The sequence below is a fragment of the Hemiscyllium ocellatum genome, chromosome 25 (assembly GCF_020745735.1).
Source record: "Hemiscyllium ocellatum isolate sHemOce1 chromosome 25, sHemOce1.pat.X.cur, whole genome shotgun sequence".
NCBI lineage: Eukaryota > Metazoa > Chordata > Chondrichthyes > Orectolobiformes > Hemiscylliidae > Hemiscyllium > Hemiscyllium ocellatum.
The window spans coordinates 47,895,752-47,911,385 of record NC_083425.1 but is presented as its reverse complement, the minus strand read 5'-3'; the positions used below and the strand labels follow the sequence as shown (position 1 = coordinate 47,911,385).

The 15,634-nt window shown below is 43.9% G+C and overlaps 1 protein-coding gene across 1 annotated transcript in view; it reads right to left on the bottom strand.

Annotated features, from left to right (window-relative positions):
- The window catches only part of gsg1l2b (gsg1-like 2b), a 142,978-nt gene that overhangs the window by 104,902 nt on the left and 22,442 nt on the right, over positions 1-15,634 (bottom strand). The gene's annotated exons all lie outside the window — the stretch shown is intronic.

Sequence of the window (15,634 nt, the reverse complement as noted above, 5' to 3'; positions counted from 1 at the left end):
GAAAGTTATCTGTGCCTTACCATGAGTAATTGATGTCTTGGAAAGAATTACAGCCTGTTTGGCTGCAAATGAACATGTCTAGCTGTGTTATAAATACATGGCCATCCAATACTGGAGCTGAACTCGAACCTGGAGCTCCCGACTCAGATATAGGTGACTACCTGCTGCTGCATTGTTCCATATTCCTCTAGTCTTCTGTAGCTCTTAGGACCCATTTTACTGCTTTTACTGTTATTGTCTCCTTCCCAGAGGATAAGCTGACTGTCAGGGGTCAGTCTTCAAGCTTGTTTCTCACTCCTGGTAAGGGTCAAGATGAAAACACCACAAGCTACAATGCACAAGTCTCTACTAACTTTCTTTCAGTTTCAATAAATAAGCCTATCATGTGCAACCGGTAAAGAATTAGAAGGAGCATAGGAATTGGGAGATAGGAATATCACTCAGATACACTGCGTTAGGGAACTTTAAAGCCAGATGCTGTATTGGTAAAACTGAAGCAATGAGTACCACCTTCAATTCAATTTCTGACCACCCACCATTCCCGCTCGCCCACCCACCCACATGACAAATAAAATTCTTCAGAGGTATATATCAACCACAGAGACTCAGTTCAAATTTGCTCTTCCATGTTCTGAGCATGAGAGAAATTCCTATAGCAACAAAAAGAGTATCAAGGCATTGATCACTCTATTTCAACAAGGGAATACTGCATGCCAATCCCAGGTAGCCTGCTGTTACATGCAGTGAAACATACTTCACCATTATACCATCCAAGACTGAGATATTGTAATTGAAAAGTTACTGTTAATATGTGAGGACATATGGTCAGTCTGCAGGATTTAAGGATGATAAAGGAACCTTGATGTTCACTTTTACTCCACCATACTGCAGGTGATGCTGGGAAACAAACTTTGGTCACCGTTCATGATTATAAATTCTGACCTGCTACATGACAGCACGGAGCAACCTGTATGTTAAATGTGGAATAAGAGGGAACTACCCAGAGAGATGAGTGAATTGACATCAGATTAGACATCAAGAGTTGGGTTTTCTAAAGAATGGTCCAGATTTTATGAAATGAGGGAGCTCTGCATTTCTGGGAGAAGATTCCAATCAGTGTATCCCGTAGGAATGTGCAGCCACACTTCCATTCGGACAGTTGTCTCAGAGAGCAGAATAGACGGGAGAGGCATACCATGCTCCTTTTCACAGCAGCCGGCTGCCATGTTCTGAAAGTAGCTGTAACTTAGCTAAGTATGTAAGGTAATAATGGTGTGAGGGTGCCGGGGGGGGTAAGACATCTGGCGGGTAGAAGGTTAGGGAGCTTTAAAGCAGGTTGCCATCTGGATAGGGTGGCAGTATGTGTTAGAATGCCAGAAAAACAGGGTGCCAGCTAATTGGGTGGGTTGCCATGTAGTAAGGATGCTTAGTACGAAGGGAGTGGGATGCTAGGGTGCAAAGTGGAAAGATTAGATTAGATTACTTACAGTGTGGAAACAGGCCCTTCGGCTCAACAAGTCCACGCCAAACGCAACCCACCCATTCTCCTACATTTACCTCTTACCTAACACTATGGGCAATTTAGCATGGCCAATTCACCTGACCCGCACATCTTTGGTGCTATGGGAGGAAACCAGAGCACCTGGAGGGAACCCACGCAGACACAGGGAGAACGTGCAAACTCCACACAGTCAGTCGCCTGAGGCAGGAATTGAACCCGGGTCTCTGGCACTGTGAGGCAGCAGTGCTAACCACTGTGCCACCGTGCTGCCCACAACGGGGACTGGGTAAGTGCTGTAGTGTTTAAGATAAGTTGAGGTGACTAGAACAGCACATAGTACTCCACTGTGGCTCCCATAACGTAGAGTCATGAGTCATACAGCACGGTAACAAACCTTTCGGGACAACCAGTCCTTGCCGATCTTATCCCAAACTAAACTGGTCACACCTGCCTGTGCTTGGCCCATATCACTTCATATTTTTCCTATTCATGCCTCTAACTGTCTTTTAAACATAACTGTACCCACAAGCACTACTTCCTCTGGAAGTTCACTCTATACATGAACCATTGTCTGTGTAAAATAAATCGCCCCTCATGTCTTTTTAAAAATCTTTTTCATCTCACCTTAAAATTATGCCCCTTAGTCTTGAAATTCCCTACCCCAGGGAAATGATGCCCACCATTGACCTTATCTCTATCCCTCATGATTTTGTAAAGATCTATAAGGTCACCACTCAGCCTCCTATGCTCCAGTGGAAAGGTCCCAGCCTATCGAGGCTCTCCTTATAACTCAAACTGTCCATTCCCACCAACGTTCCGGTAAATCTCTTCTGAACCTTTCCAGCTTATTAATATCCTTCCCATAACAGGGAGACCAGAACTGTACACAGTACTCCAGAAGAGGCCTCACTAACATTCTGTACACCCTTAACATGACGTCCCAACTGCTATACTCAAAGGTCTGAGCAATGAAGACAAGCCTGCCAAGCACCTTACACAATTCCATCATAATCTCTTTCCCTGGTTATCCTCCACTGCTCCCGAACAAACTTATAAAATGTCTTTGTGTTTTCTTTTGTTTTACCCATTCTTGTCTTTTCTCACGGTCCCCTTTCATTTCCGATTTTTTTTTACGTGACCCCTTTCCTCCTCCAAGTCTCCTGGTATTCTAATAATCTTGCAGGAAGTTTGCACAATTCTCCCAAAAGTTAATGGGTGCATATTAATGTCCTTCCTGTTACTGAATGGAGTAAACAAGTAAATCTTTAATAAACCACATCCATGTGGCTGATCCCTTCAAGTCCCAAGGGATTGTCCCTGACTTAATTTTTCAGAAGCTACTCATTAATATTATGAAAGAAACTAAAGTCAAATCCACAGTCATGCATACGTTATGTAACAAAATCCTGACACCAAATCAAATCCTATTGTTCTGCCTCAGATCATTAACGTTTGCTTCACCAATCATTGAATAGTTTCTGATGCATTTGCAGATGCATTTAAGTGGGTGGGGTGAACGTTAAATGGATCACGATAGTGATGGTTGTGTGAGTATTTCAATCAGTGCACACACTGCTTGAACTGACAAGCTGCTGCAGTAGAATACACAATTTCATAATCAAGAACTAAGTGTTTTTGTCAATTTCTGTCTTTTGCAAGCAATTCCAGTGGCAATTGTAAGAACTCCTTTAAAACAAGGTCCTTATTTTAAAGTAATGGTAAATCTAAAACCACCACATCAACATTAAATAATTACAATAGCACCCTCGATTGGATAAAAGTAAAACATCACAAAGATTGAGAATTGGTCAAACCATTCTGTTCAGATTAACCTGAGGTTACCGTTTGGCTTCATGGTAGCATTCCATCCTGTGAGATGAAAGATGTCGGGTTCAAAACCTGTTCCTAAAACAACCTACTGAGTCCCGCAGATCTGGACCTGAATTTTAGGTTGACTTCCAGCTAATGCTTGCGTTCAGGGAGAGAGGAGCCCTCTTCTTCACATCTGTGAACTGACCAGTCAGCCTATGAGTCCTTCCAATACTTCATAATACTCTCCAGCTCAGTTTGGCTGGATGGCCAATGTATACTGCGATTAACAGCATGGGTTCAATTTCTGCAACTGGCTAAGGTTACCATGAAGGGCTCTCCTTCTCAAACTCTCCCCTCGTCTGAGGTGTGGTGACCCCCAGGTTAACCCACCTCCAATCATCCCTCTGCAATGACAGAGTGGGATTTTAGCAAATTCACTTTTTACTATTCTTCAAGGAAAGGATGTAAAGTAATGAAAAGTCCACCTGCTCAGACTGAACTTAAATTAGATTCTCTACAGTGTGGAAACAGACCCTTCAGCCCAACTAGTCCACACTAACCCTCCGAAGAGTAACCCACCCAGACCCATTCCCCTTATTTACCACTGACTAATGCACCTAACTGTATGGGCAATTTAGCACAGCCAATTCACCTGACCTGCACACCTTTGGACTGTGGGAGGAAACCGGAGCAAACCCAGGCAGATATGGGGAGAATGTGCAACCTCCACACAGACAATCACCCGAGGTTGGAATCGAACTAGGGTCCCTGATGCTGTGAGGCAGCAGTGCGAACCACTGAGCCACTGTGCCGCCCCTAGTTAGATAATTATCCAGAAAGTCCAGGAATCAAATGGACCCCCAGTCAACAAGAAATGACAAGGTGCCATGAAGTGATGCACTCATGATATATGACAAACTATCAGAGATGTTTATATATATATATACACACACAAAAGAAGAAACCTTTTAATTAAAGTTGGAAATGTGACAGTGAAGATAAATTACATTTATGAAATAAGTCATGCTCAGCACAAGCATGAAAATATTAAAATAAATTAGGACCATATTTTTAAATGCAAAGACAAAAGCTTTTAAGATGGCTGCAGTATATTAAGCGACGTTTTTCTTTGCATTTGAAACGTAAACAGTGGAGTCAGCAGCTACTACCTGTTTAAATGTGCATCTGAGTGAAGGAACCTCATAGCTACTTATAAAATCCATGGGCATGCAAATGTTATGTAACAGAATCCTGACACCAGATCCGATCCTGGGGGTTGATTTGTTCCAGGATGGATCATCAGCAAAAAGACAGTATAACATAACTGTCTACTCGACTTTCTATTTCAACACAGATAAAAGAGACTCGATGGAGGTTAGGTGAATGTGAGAAAGTAAATCCCATTGAGCATTCATTGTATTGTGATGGAGTCCCATCCAAACTCAAAGGCCTTGGCTGTTTCAGATCCTAAAGTGTGAAAATCTATAACACTTTTAGACTTCTTGACCAAACACACCATCTTATTTGGAAAAGGACTCAAAGAGATTCTGCAGGCAGAGAGACCATCTGAAAGTGACCGAACCAGCTAGCTACGAGACAATTATGTCACCACTATAATAAACAGGGATATCTTGAAAGTGGGAGAAGGAATCTCCTTCAGATGTTCCAACTCCAAGTTCACCTGAGAAGCAAACTCCTGAGAATTGAGCTGCAAGAAGCCATTCAGCTTAATAATAACCCTCTGCTTTTTTTTGTAAGACCTTCACCCAAATTCACAGGTAGGAGCAGCTACAGCAAACGGACAAAGAGGACACATTGGGAGATATTATCCAGGATCTGCATCAGTGCAACAACTAATAGGATGCTCTCTGTCTCCATGGATAAGTTGGCACTGCCATACAGAGCTAGGACTTGGACCCTCAGGGTCCACTAGAGAGGGATCTTTGCCTAGACTGCATTGCCCCAGATGCTGGACAGAAGGACTGAAGGCACATTTGTGATGGGACAACAGAAACCAGTCTACATCATCACAAGGAGACAGGGCAGTGCCAGGAGGTACCCAGCTAGAGGTGGACCCACCACATGTTCCATGGCAGTATCCAGTCAGGACACTGCAGAGATGGGTGGCACGGTAGCTCAGTGGTTAGCACTGCTGTCTCACAGCGCCAGGGACCCGGGTCAATTCCTGCTTCCAGTGACCAACTGTGTGGAATTTGCACATGTTCCCCGTGTCTGCGTGGGTTTCCTCTGGGGGCTCTGGTTTCCTCCCACAGTCCAACGATGTGCAGATCAGGTGAATTGGCCATGCTAAATTTCCCACAGTGTTAGATGCATTAATCAGAAGGAAATGGCTCTCGGGGGATTACTCTTTGGAGGGTCGGTGTGGACTTATTGGGCTAAATGGCCTGTTTCCATACTGTCAGGAATCTAATCGAAAGATAGTCAAGCCCTCCATCTCCACAAACTGAACAAGGTCAAATTGTCTCTGGCAAGAAGACCTTTGAGAGGCAAGTCAACTCTCAGCATGTCTGGCCCATCTAGACTTCGGCTTCTACACCCTCCAACCCCACACCACAGGGTCACCCCACCAAACTTCTCACAGACAAACAGAACCCTCCAGCCCAGTTGCACAATTAAATCTTATGGTGGCTTGGGTGAAGACAGGTTTATTGGTGTCCATAGCACTTGGTCTTTCAATGTTCCAGAAGTGAACTTCCTTGCATGTGTTTGTGTGTGTCTCTGTGGAGGCACTAAATGCATTTTCAGACCATCCAACGTCAGTCCATGGCCACACACATGCTCAATAGATCAAGAAGGGTCTGTGCTGAAGTTGACTGCACTATCTGCAAACACATGCATTGGGTCCATTTGTCCCTCTTCATTCAGCATTCCTAATGGTTAGCTCACTCTATGCACAAAGGGTAGTTGTTCAGAGCATTGCCCAGCAGTGGCAATGCCAAGGAGGTGCTACACAAAGAGAGATTCAGTGCTGCATGGTGGCCAGGGAGCAGGCCGTCTGGGTGTTCTCCTATTCAGGGGTCTTTGATCTATTTTGTTCCCCTTTAAAAACCTTTTGAACAGTGTGCGCTGCATTCCTCTCTCTCACAGGTCGAGTCACTTGCAGTACCTCCATTTCTACTCCAGATGGGGGCATTTTCTTCACATTCTGCTCTTTTCATTCCCATCAGGATGGAAGGTGGCAGTGAGCGCACAGCCCCCAGCTGCTTCAAGCCTCCAGCCGATCCTACTGGTACACCACAAAACATCCACATCCTCCTCCCAGTAACACACACCATTAACCCTCAACTTTCTCCACGTCCCCTCCTGACCAGTCTCCATGTGGCTACATCTGACCATCATTCTCAGCCAGGCCCTGGTATAGGAGGTGTCTGGATATTAATGAGACAAGCTGGGATGTTCACAAGGTATTTAACAAGCTCTACGCACCATCAATTAGCAAGTTGCTGCTGCCTAGTAAGAATCCTGTCATACTGCTTCTGAAAAGAACAAAAGATGGCACTCAATTATCTTGACGTTGGTATGGGCCTTGCTGCAATTGTCATTCAATTTGGAGCTTTGTCCGGAGACTCACTGAAGATGTTACATGGTATGGTGACAAAATGTCTGAAAATGAACCTTCCATCTCAGCGAGCAAACCTACTTTCAACAATTGTCACTCGATATGGCCATGGATCTCAGCACCACTTGCATCGCTCAGACCGATATAAACAAGGTCCTGCCCATTGATTCCACCCCTGACATCTAATTCATTTATATAACAACCTTCAGGCAATCCTATGTGACACATTGAAGAGCTCAGTGGATTTCTATAGAGTTGCAGAAATGTCCATTTTAAGGTTGTTGAGTTCAAGGCTCATACAAACTGGATGTTTGTCCTCTGACAGTGCAGTGGTAGTGTTGCTACTTCTAGCCTCAGAGATCAAGAATCAAATCCTACCGGTTGTTGAGATGTGTCATAACACATCTGAAGAGAATGCTTTCTTTAACAAAAAAAACTACCACAGTCTTCATCTCTGCTGTCCCAAATTGCTTGACAGCCAGTGAAATAGATTGGAGTGTATATCCTTGCAGAATTTGTAGAGAAATGCAGCAGCCAATTGATGCAAAGCAAATTCCCACAAACAGTAATGCCCATGAACAGATGGTGGCATCATGGTAATGCCAATGGACTGGTAATCCAGCATTCTCAGCCTGATATAATGAGAGATGTGCATTTGGACTCTATCACAGTAGCTGGTGAGACTACAGAGAGACATGAATCCAGTAGGAGAAAGTGAGGACTGCAGATGCTGGAGATCAGAGCTTAAAAATGTGTTGCTGGAAAAACGCAGCAGGTCAGGCAGCATCAAAGCAACAGGAGAATCGACGTTTCGGACATAAGCCCTTCTTCAGGAATGGGGAGAGTGTGCCAAGCAGGCTAAGATAAAAGGTAGGGAGGAGGGACTTGGGGGAGGGCCATTGGGAATACGATAGGTGGAAGGAGGTTAAGCTGAGAGTGATAGGCCGGAGAGGGGGTGGGGGCGGAGAGGTCGGGAAGAAGATTGCAGGTCAAGAAGGCGGTGCTGAGTCTGAGGGTTGGGACTGAGAAAAGCTGGGGGGAGGGGAAATGAGAAAGCTGGAGAAATCTGCATTCATCCCTTGTGGTTGGAGGGTTCCTAAGTGGAAGATGAGGTGCTCTTCCTCCAGGCGTCATGTTGCCATGGTCTGGCGATGGAGGAGGCCAAGGATGGCACGGTGGCACGGTGGTTAGCACTGCTGCCTCACAGCGCCTGAGATCCGGGTTCAATTCCCGCCTCAGGCGACTGACTGTGTGGAGTCACGTTCTCCTCGTGTCTGCGTGGGTTTCCTCCGGGTGCTCCGGTTTCCTCCCACAGTCCAAAGATGTGCGGGTCAGGTGAATTGGCCATGCTAAATTGCCCGTAGTGTTAGGTAAGGGGTAAATGTAGGAGTATGGGTGGGTTGCGCTTCGGCGGCTTGGTGTGGACTTGTTGGGCCGAACGGCCTGTTTCCACACTGTAAGTAATCTAATCTAATCTAAAAAAAAACCTGCATGTCCTTGGCGGAGTGGGAGGGTGAGTTAAAGTGTTCAGCCATGGGGCGGTTGGGTTGGTTGGTAAGGGTGTCCCAGAGGACTCCTCCAAGGACATGCAGGTCCTTGGCCTCCTCCATCGCCAGACCATGGCAACACGACGCCTGGAGGAAGAGCACCTCATCTTCTACCTAGGAACCCTCCAACCACAAGGGATGAATGCAGATTTCTCCAGCTTTCTCATTTCCCCTCCCCCCAGCTTTTCTCAGTCCCAACCCTCAGACTCAGCACCGCCTTCTTGACCTGCAATCTTCTTCCCGACCTCTCCGCCCCCACCCCCTCTCCGGCCTATCACCCTCACCTTAACCTTCTTCCATCTATTGTATTCCCAACGCCCCTCCCCCAAGTCTCTCCTCCCTACCTTTTATCTTAGCCTGCTTGGCACACCCTCCTCATTCCTAAAGACGGGCTTATGCCTGAAATGTCAATTCTCCTGCTCCTTTGATGCTGCCTGACCTGCTGTGCTTTTCCAGCAACACATTTTTAAGCCCACAGTCATGAATCCCGCCCTGTCCATCACGCAAACCAGCCTTCCACCTATTGACTCCATATTCACGTCCTGCTGCATTGGAAAAGCACCAACATAATCAAAAGCCCCTCCCACCCCGGTTACACTCTCTTCCAACTTCTTCAGTCGGGTAGATATAAAAGTTTGTATACACTTAAGAAAGATTCAACAGAACCAACTTCTTCCCCACTGTTACTAGATTTCTGAATAGGCCTCTCAAATTTTAAATTTAATGTTTATCCCACTTTCTGTGCACCTTCTCTGTAACTGTAACATTGCATTTCTCGCTCTGTTCTAATTCCCTATGCACTTTGCCTATACCACATGCAAAACAAATCTTTTCACCAGGCACATGTGAAAATAATAAATTAAATCAAGGATTTTCAAGGATATATATCCTATTGAAAAGACAGGTGGGCAGAGGGGATGGAGTTGCCCTATTAGTAAGAAACCAAGTTAAATCAATAGTAAGAAATGAAGTAGGGTAAGATGGTACAGAATCTGTGTGGATAGAATTGAAGAAACACAAAGATAAAAAAAAACATAGTTGGAGTTATGTACAGACCTCCAAACAGTAGTCAGGAGGTGAGATGCAGGGTACTTCAGGAAACAGAAAAGTTGTACAGGTGGACTGTGAAGATCTGGTTGGTAGTGGTTCGCAAGAAAAGGAATTTGTGGAATGTCTATGAGATAGCTTTGTGGAGCAGCTTGTGGTCGAGCCCACTAGGGAACAGACAGTACTGGATTTAGTGTTGGAATGAGACAGACTTGATAAGGGAACTTAAGGAAGGAACCCTTAGGAGGCAGTCATTATAATATGATTGAATTTACACTGCAATTTGAGAGGGAGAAGATCGAATCAGAGGTAACAGTTTTGTAGCTGAATAAAGGTGACTATAGAGGCATGAGGGAGGAGCTGGGTAGAATTGACTGAGGGAGGAGCCTAACAGGAAAGACAGTGGAACAGCAATGGCAGGAGTTTCTGGGAATAATTCAGGAGACACAGCAGAGATTCATCCCAAGGGAATAGGTGCGTGGTACAGGGAGGATGAGGCAATCATGGCTGACTTAGGGAATTCAGGGATAGCATAAAAGCAAAAGAAAAGCATATAATGTGGCAAAGGGCAGTGGGAAACCAGAGAATTGGGAAGGTTACAAAGACCAACAGAGGGGCAACAACAATAGAAATAAGGAGGAAGAAGATTAAATATGAGGGTAAGCTAGCCAATAAAGAAAAGGAAAACAGCAAGAGTTTGTTTAGACATATAAAGGTCAAAAGAGAGGCAAAAGTAGACATTGCTGGAAAATTATCCTGGAGAGATAGTGGTGGAAAACAAGTAAATGGCTGAGGAACCTCACAGTGGAAGAGACAAGCAATATTGCAAATATTTGAGAGTGGGGGGATCAGCTAAGTACGGTGGCCATTACCAAGGAGAAGATGTTATAAAAACTGAATGGTCTGAAGGTGGATAAATATCCTGAACCAAATGGATTACACTCTGGGTTTATACTTGATGGCGTTTAGAAGGATGAGGGGGATCTAATTGAAACATACAAAATACTGAATGGCCTGGAGAGAGTGGATGTTGGGAAGGTGTTTCCATTGGTCAGAGAGACTAGGACCCAAGGGCCACAGAGTAAAGGGAAGACCTTTTAGAACAGAGATGAGGAGAAACTTCTTTAGCCAGAGAGTGATGAATCTGTGGAATTCATGCCACAGATTCTCAGATTCTGTGGAGACTGTGGAGGGAAAGTCATTGAGTGTACTTAGGGCTGAGATAAATAGATTTTTGAGTATCAAGGGGATCAAGGGTTACGAGGAGAAAGCAGGAGAATGAGGTTGAGAAACCTAGCAGCCATGATAGAATGGTGGAGCAGACTTGATTGGCTGAATGACCTAATTTCTGCTCCTATGTCTTATGTTCTTAAATCAAATCAACTCAATTTGAAGGCCATTAAAAAATCTGCAATTATTAGTCTGACTCCACAAATGGCAAGCATGAGAATGATCATCAATGATTGTGGAGAATCCATCTGTTTTCTAGTGGGGAGGAAACCTGCCATCCTTACCTGGTTCGGTCTACATGGGACTCCACACCCACAGCAATGTAGTTGATTTTTATCTGTCCATATAAATGGTCTAGACAGCCCCTAATTGAAAGGATGGGCAACAAATGCAGGCCTTTCCAGTGTCATCCACACGTCATGGAAGAATTTGATCATGCTTGGATTCTGTTTTTCCAAAGTTGTTTGAGGAGGAAGTCTTGACCATAATACTCCCTGCTTTGCTTTGAAATAGCATGGAATCTTCTACATTTATTTCTTGGGAGCTCCCACTGGGAACATCAACCTGGTTTATATACTCCAGGCTCTGCAGATGGGCTTGAACCCACGATCTTATGATCCAGAGGCAAGAGTGAAAGCATTCTACCTGACAGCACAAAATAATTTGCACTCACAAGGTATGGCACTGTTAATAATCAACACTCTTCTCATGAGATTTAAAATTCAAAACGTGTTGCCGTGCCAACCCAAGCACCTAACCTTTTATATCTTTTACCCGACAGAAGAAGTTGGAAGAGAGTGTAACCGGGGTGGGAGGGGCTTTTGATTATGTTGGTGCTTTTCCAATGCAACAAGATGTGAATATGGAGTCAATAGGTGAAAGGCTGGCTTGCGTGATGGACAGGGCTGGATTCATGACTGTGGGCTTAAAAATGTGTTGCTGGAAAAGCGCAGCAGGTCAAGCAGCATCAAAGGAACAGGATCAGCTGATAGGGTGTCTACTGTCTGAGGATTGCAGTGGTAACTGACTCTCTCAGATCAAGCTCCCATTCAGCTACATTGAAAGTAAAACTAATAGAATTATGACTCTGGCTTCCAGTCTGGGTAGCAAAGGAAATGAGAAAACTTGAAGTCAGCGTGTAGATCAAATGTGAAGGAATTTATGTGGTGGGGCCATCAGACGATCACCTATTATGGCTGAATTAAATGTTTGTCCTGTCATGATAGATCATGCAGATTTTACCGGATAATCCCTTGAATAAGTAAAACAATTCTATTCTGTTAACACTGCCGCATGATTCCTCATTTCTCGTGGGAAATTAAATGTTCATTTCAGCTGTGGGAGAGTTTCACAGCCTCACTCGATAGTTAATGCACGTGTTTCCTCTGAATGCGCCCAGCACCGTTTTCAGGAGGCAGAAGCCGAACTTCCTCTCCATAAAGGATACTGGAGCTGGTTTAGTGCCCACACCATTACTGAGATGTTTCGAGTGAGATAACATGACACACTGAATAACTTGTGTGAAGATTGGAGTAATACTGGTTTCTCATAAATAACAGACAATAATCTATAGATAAAATAATTATGGTTGCCATCTCCAGCTGTAAATTCCTCCCTCGCTGTAATGATGTTTGCTCCCAATAGGAATAGTGGCATCACCTTGATTTCTTTAATCTCTGTAATGGCAATTATCCTTCCTCTCAATGTTTGGGCCAGAGCTATTGATTTGGCTGGACAATGAGAGAAGGTCACATAACTCTCAGGTGCATTCCATGCTATCTGAAGCTATTTTGTAGGAATGCTGTTGCCATGACTAACATGGAGTTGAGGAGCGAATTTCTTCAGCCAGTGTGTGGTGAGCCTGTGGGATTGATTGTGGTCAAAATGTTGAATGTTTTCAAGAAGGAATTTCAAGACTGGGCGCATATTTTTAAGGTGAGATGAGAAAGATTTTAATAAGATATGAGGGGCAGTTTTTTTACACAGAGAGTGGTCTGTGTGTGGAATGAACATCTAGAGGAAGTGGTGAGTGTGAATTCAGCTACAATGTTTAAAAGACATTTGGATAAGTACACGAATAAGAAATATTTAGAGGGAAATGGGCCAAGTGCGGGTGGGTGAGGCTAGTTTAGTTTAGGATTATGGTTGGCATGGACTGGTTGGACCAAAGGGTCTGCTTCTGTACTGTGTAAGTCTATAAGGTTTTTACAGCTAAAAGGATCAAAGGTTAAAGGGGCAATGGGAACAGAGTTGGATGATCATACTGAATGGCAGAGCAGGCTTAAAGGGCCGAATGGTCTAATCCCGCTCCTGTTTCCTATGGTTCGATGTACAGGAGGTGTTTGAAGCCAGTGAAAGGGCATTTTGGTTGCAAGAATGTTTCAGTTGGAGCTTAAGTGAATGTGAAATTTGAGGAACAGCTTGCTTATTTAAAATTGCAGAATTTTATGGGCAGAATTATAGCTGTCAATATTAAGCATCAATTAATGAGATGAGTGCAATTAGAAAGCAGAGTCCTTGTAGTTGTGGGGATTAGTGAAGATGCATTGATGACAAAGGCCAGGTATACAGGTTAACATGGGAAAACCTTATATGAAGAAAGGGTATTGTAGAGACAGTAAGGTGTTGGCTAGAAATGGGAGCAGCCAGAAACAGAAGGGCTGTGACTGACCAAAAGGAATGCTCTTCTGACCGGAGAGTTAAGGGTACAATTCAGTAACAATGGTGGTAGTGAAATAGAAAAGGCAAAGAATGACGGTAGTGAGGCCGAATCTCAGCAGACAACCATCAGAGCCCGAATAATCTCGGAGAAAGGTCAAATGATATACTGCTGTAGGGGCTGCTGACCTCCTTAAACATGGCAGAAAGAGGCCTAACACTTTATATCACAACCCGATCTATAAATATATTTTCCCTGGATGCACCAGGTAACCAATACCCCTTGATCTGCATTTGACCTAACCACTGTCTTTAAATGTCCACATTGAAACTGCTGACAACATTGGGGCAAGACATGATGCTCCTTCTCCTCTGGACAGAGTAACAGGTCATACCACAGGTCATACCTGATAAATCTTGACTTACTTATCCATATGCAAAGTTGATAATAGTTAATATTAATATTGCTTTACACTCAAGTCAACATTGCATCAACTTTTCACAGAGTTCATACAACTACTAAAATTCTTTTTAACTGCCCTGCTGGTGGAAAACAAATTAGAGAAATTAACACTTTTCCTTGAAGTTTTCACAGTGGCATTCAGGTTTGGACAGAGTAGATAAGGAGAAACTGTTTCTGCTCATGAAAGGATAGAGAAGGAAAGTACATGGATTTAAAGCAATTAGCAAAAGAAGTAAAAGCCATATTTCTCATCCAGCAAGTGGTTAGGGTCTGCGATGCAATGCCTGAGTATAGTCAGGACAGACTCAATCCATATGTCCACAAGGAAGATTGACTCATTTGAAAAAGAGGAACAATGTGCAGGATTTTGGAGAGAATTAAGGAGGATGACACAAAGTGAAATGCTTGGTTGGAGAGCTGGTGCAGACATGATAGACTGAATGTTCTCTTGCTGTGATGTAGCAGTTTGAGTGACTCTGCTGATACACCACATAGCATTTTTTAATGCCTTTATTTCAAATGTTTACGTTAGCCTCCACGTACATTGTTGGCATTTTCTGAGCTTCTTTTTGGTCATTGTGTTGTTCAAATTTCAAAGAATCCCGACAGTGTGGAAACTGGTCATTTGGTCCAACAAGTCCACACTGACTCTCTGAAGAGAATCCCACCCAGACCCTGTATTTCCCACCTCTAGTTCACACATCCCTGGGCACTATTGGCGATTTAGCATGGCTAATCCGTTTAAGATACACATTTTGGGACTGTGGGAGGAAACTTTCACAGACATGGGGAGAATGTGCAAACTCCACACGGACAGTCGTCCCAGGCTGAAATCGAACCCGGGTCCCTGATGCTGTGAGGCAGCAGTGCTAACCACTGAGTCACCATGCCACCCCACAGGCATGAGAGTGGATATTTAAAACAGGACAGGTTATTTGCCTGCCCTGAAGCTGCTGATTTTAACTCCTGGCATCAAACTATAATGAGAGGATGCTCTAATACCAATGCCAGGCTTGCCACTTCAGTCACTACATCCACAGACTGTCCCAACAATCAACCCAGATGCAACAAGCTGATGCCACTACACCAGTTCAGGGCAAAGTGTTCCTCTCACAATTTATCTCCTCCTTCCAGACTACCTTCCGGGACATCTTATCTATGATACAACAGAAGTCCAGTTCCATTGATTCAAAGACCATTCCTATGAACCTGCTGATTACCTTCCATGTGAAGGAGCTTCCAAATCTTGATCCTTAAAATGAGGCTTCTGACTCAGTGGTCTTGACAGGTTTAAAAGTAATACTATAGGTTTTTTTTTCTGCCATCAATTAATCCTAAAACTCTGCTCCTATGACATTACTGTTGGAGTTGAAAAGTCATAGCAGTGACAACCAACAATTTATATCGGACTCCTGAGATTATCTGAGCAGATTGTTGTAAAATTTCAGTATAACTCCTGTCATTGAAAGTGGCATTATCTAGAACACATGGTTTTTGTTCTCCCCATTGCGGGTATATATTTCTCACAAATTTTGGCACCAGTAACTCCTCCAACCCAGTTTTGATGAGTTATACCGAGGAATAAAAATGGACAGAGACACCCAGTTGTAATAACATTGTCACCTCTCAGAACGAATCATTTACAAAGTGACTGCACTATTTAAAAATTGTAGAATTTGTTATTTCCTGCCTACTTGTGTAAATACAAGTTTAAAATGTCCACAGTGCTTTTTAAGTTCTGGCCTGTTGTCATTCCAAATTTCAAAAAATATTCCCAAGTCCTCAGGTGAGCTATT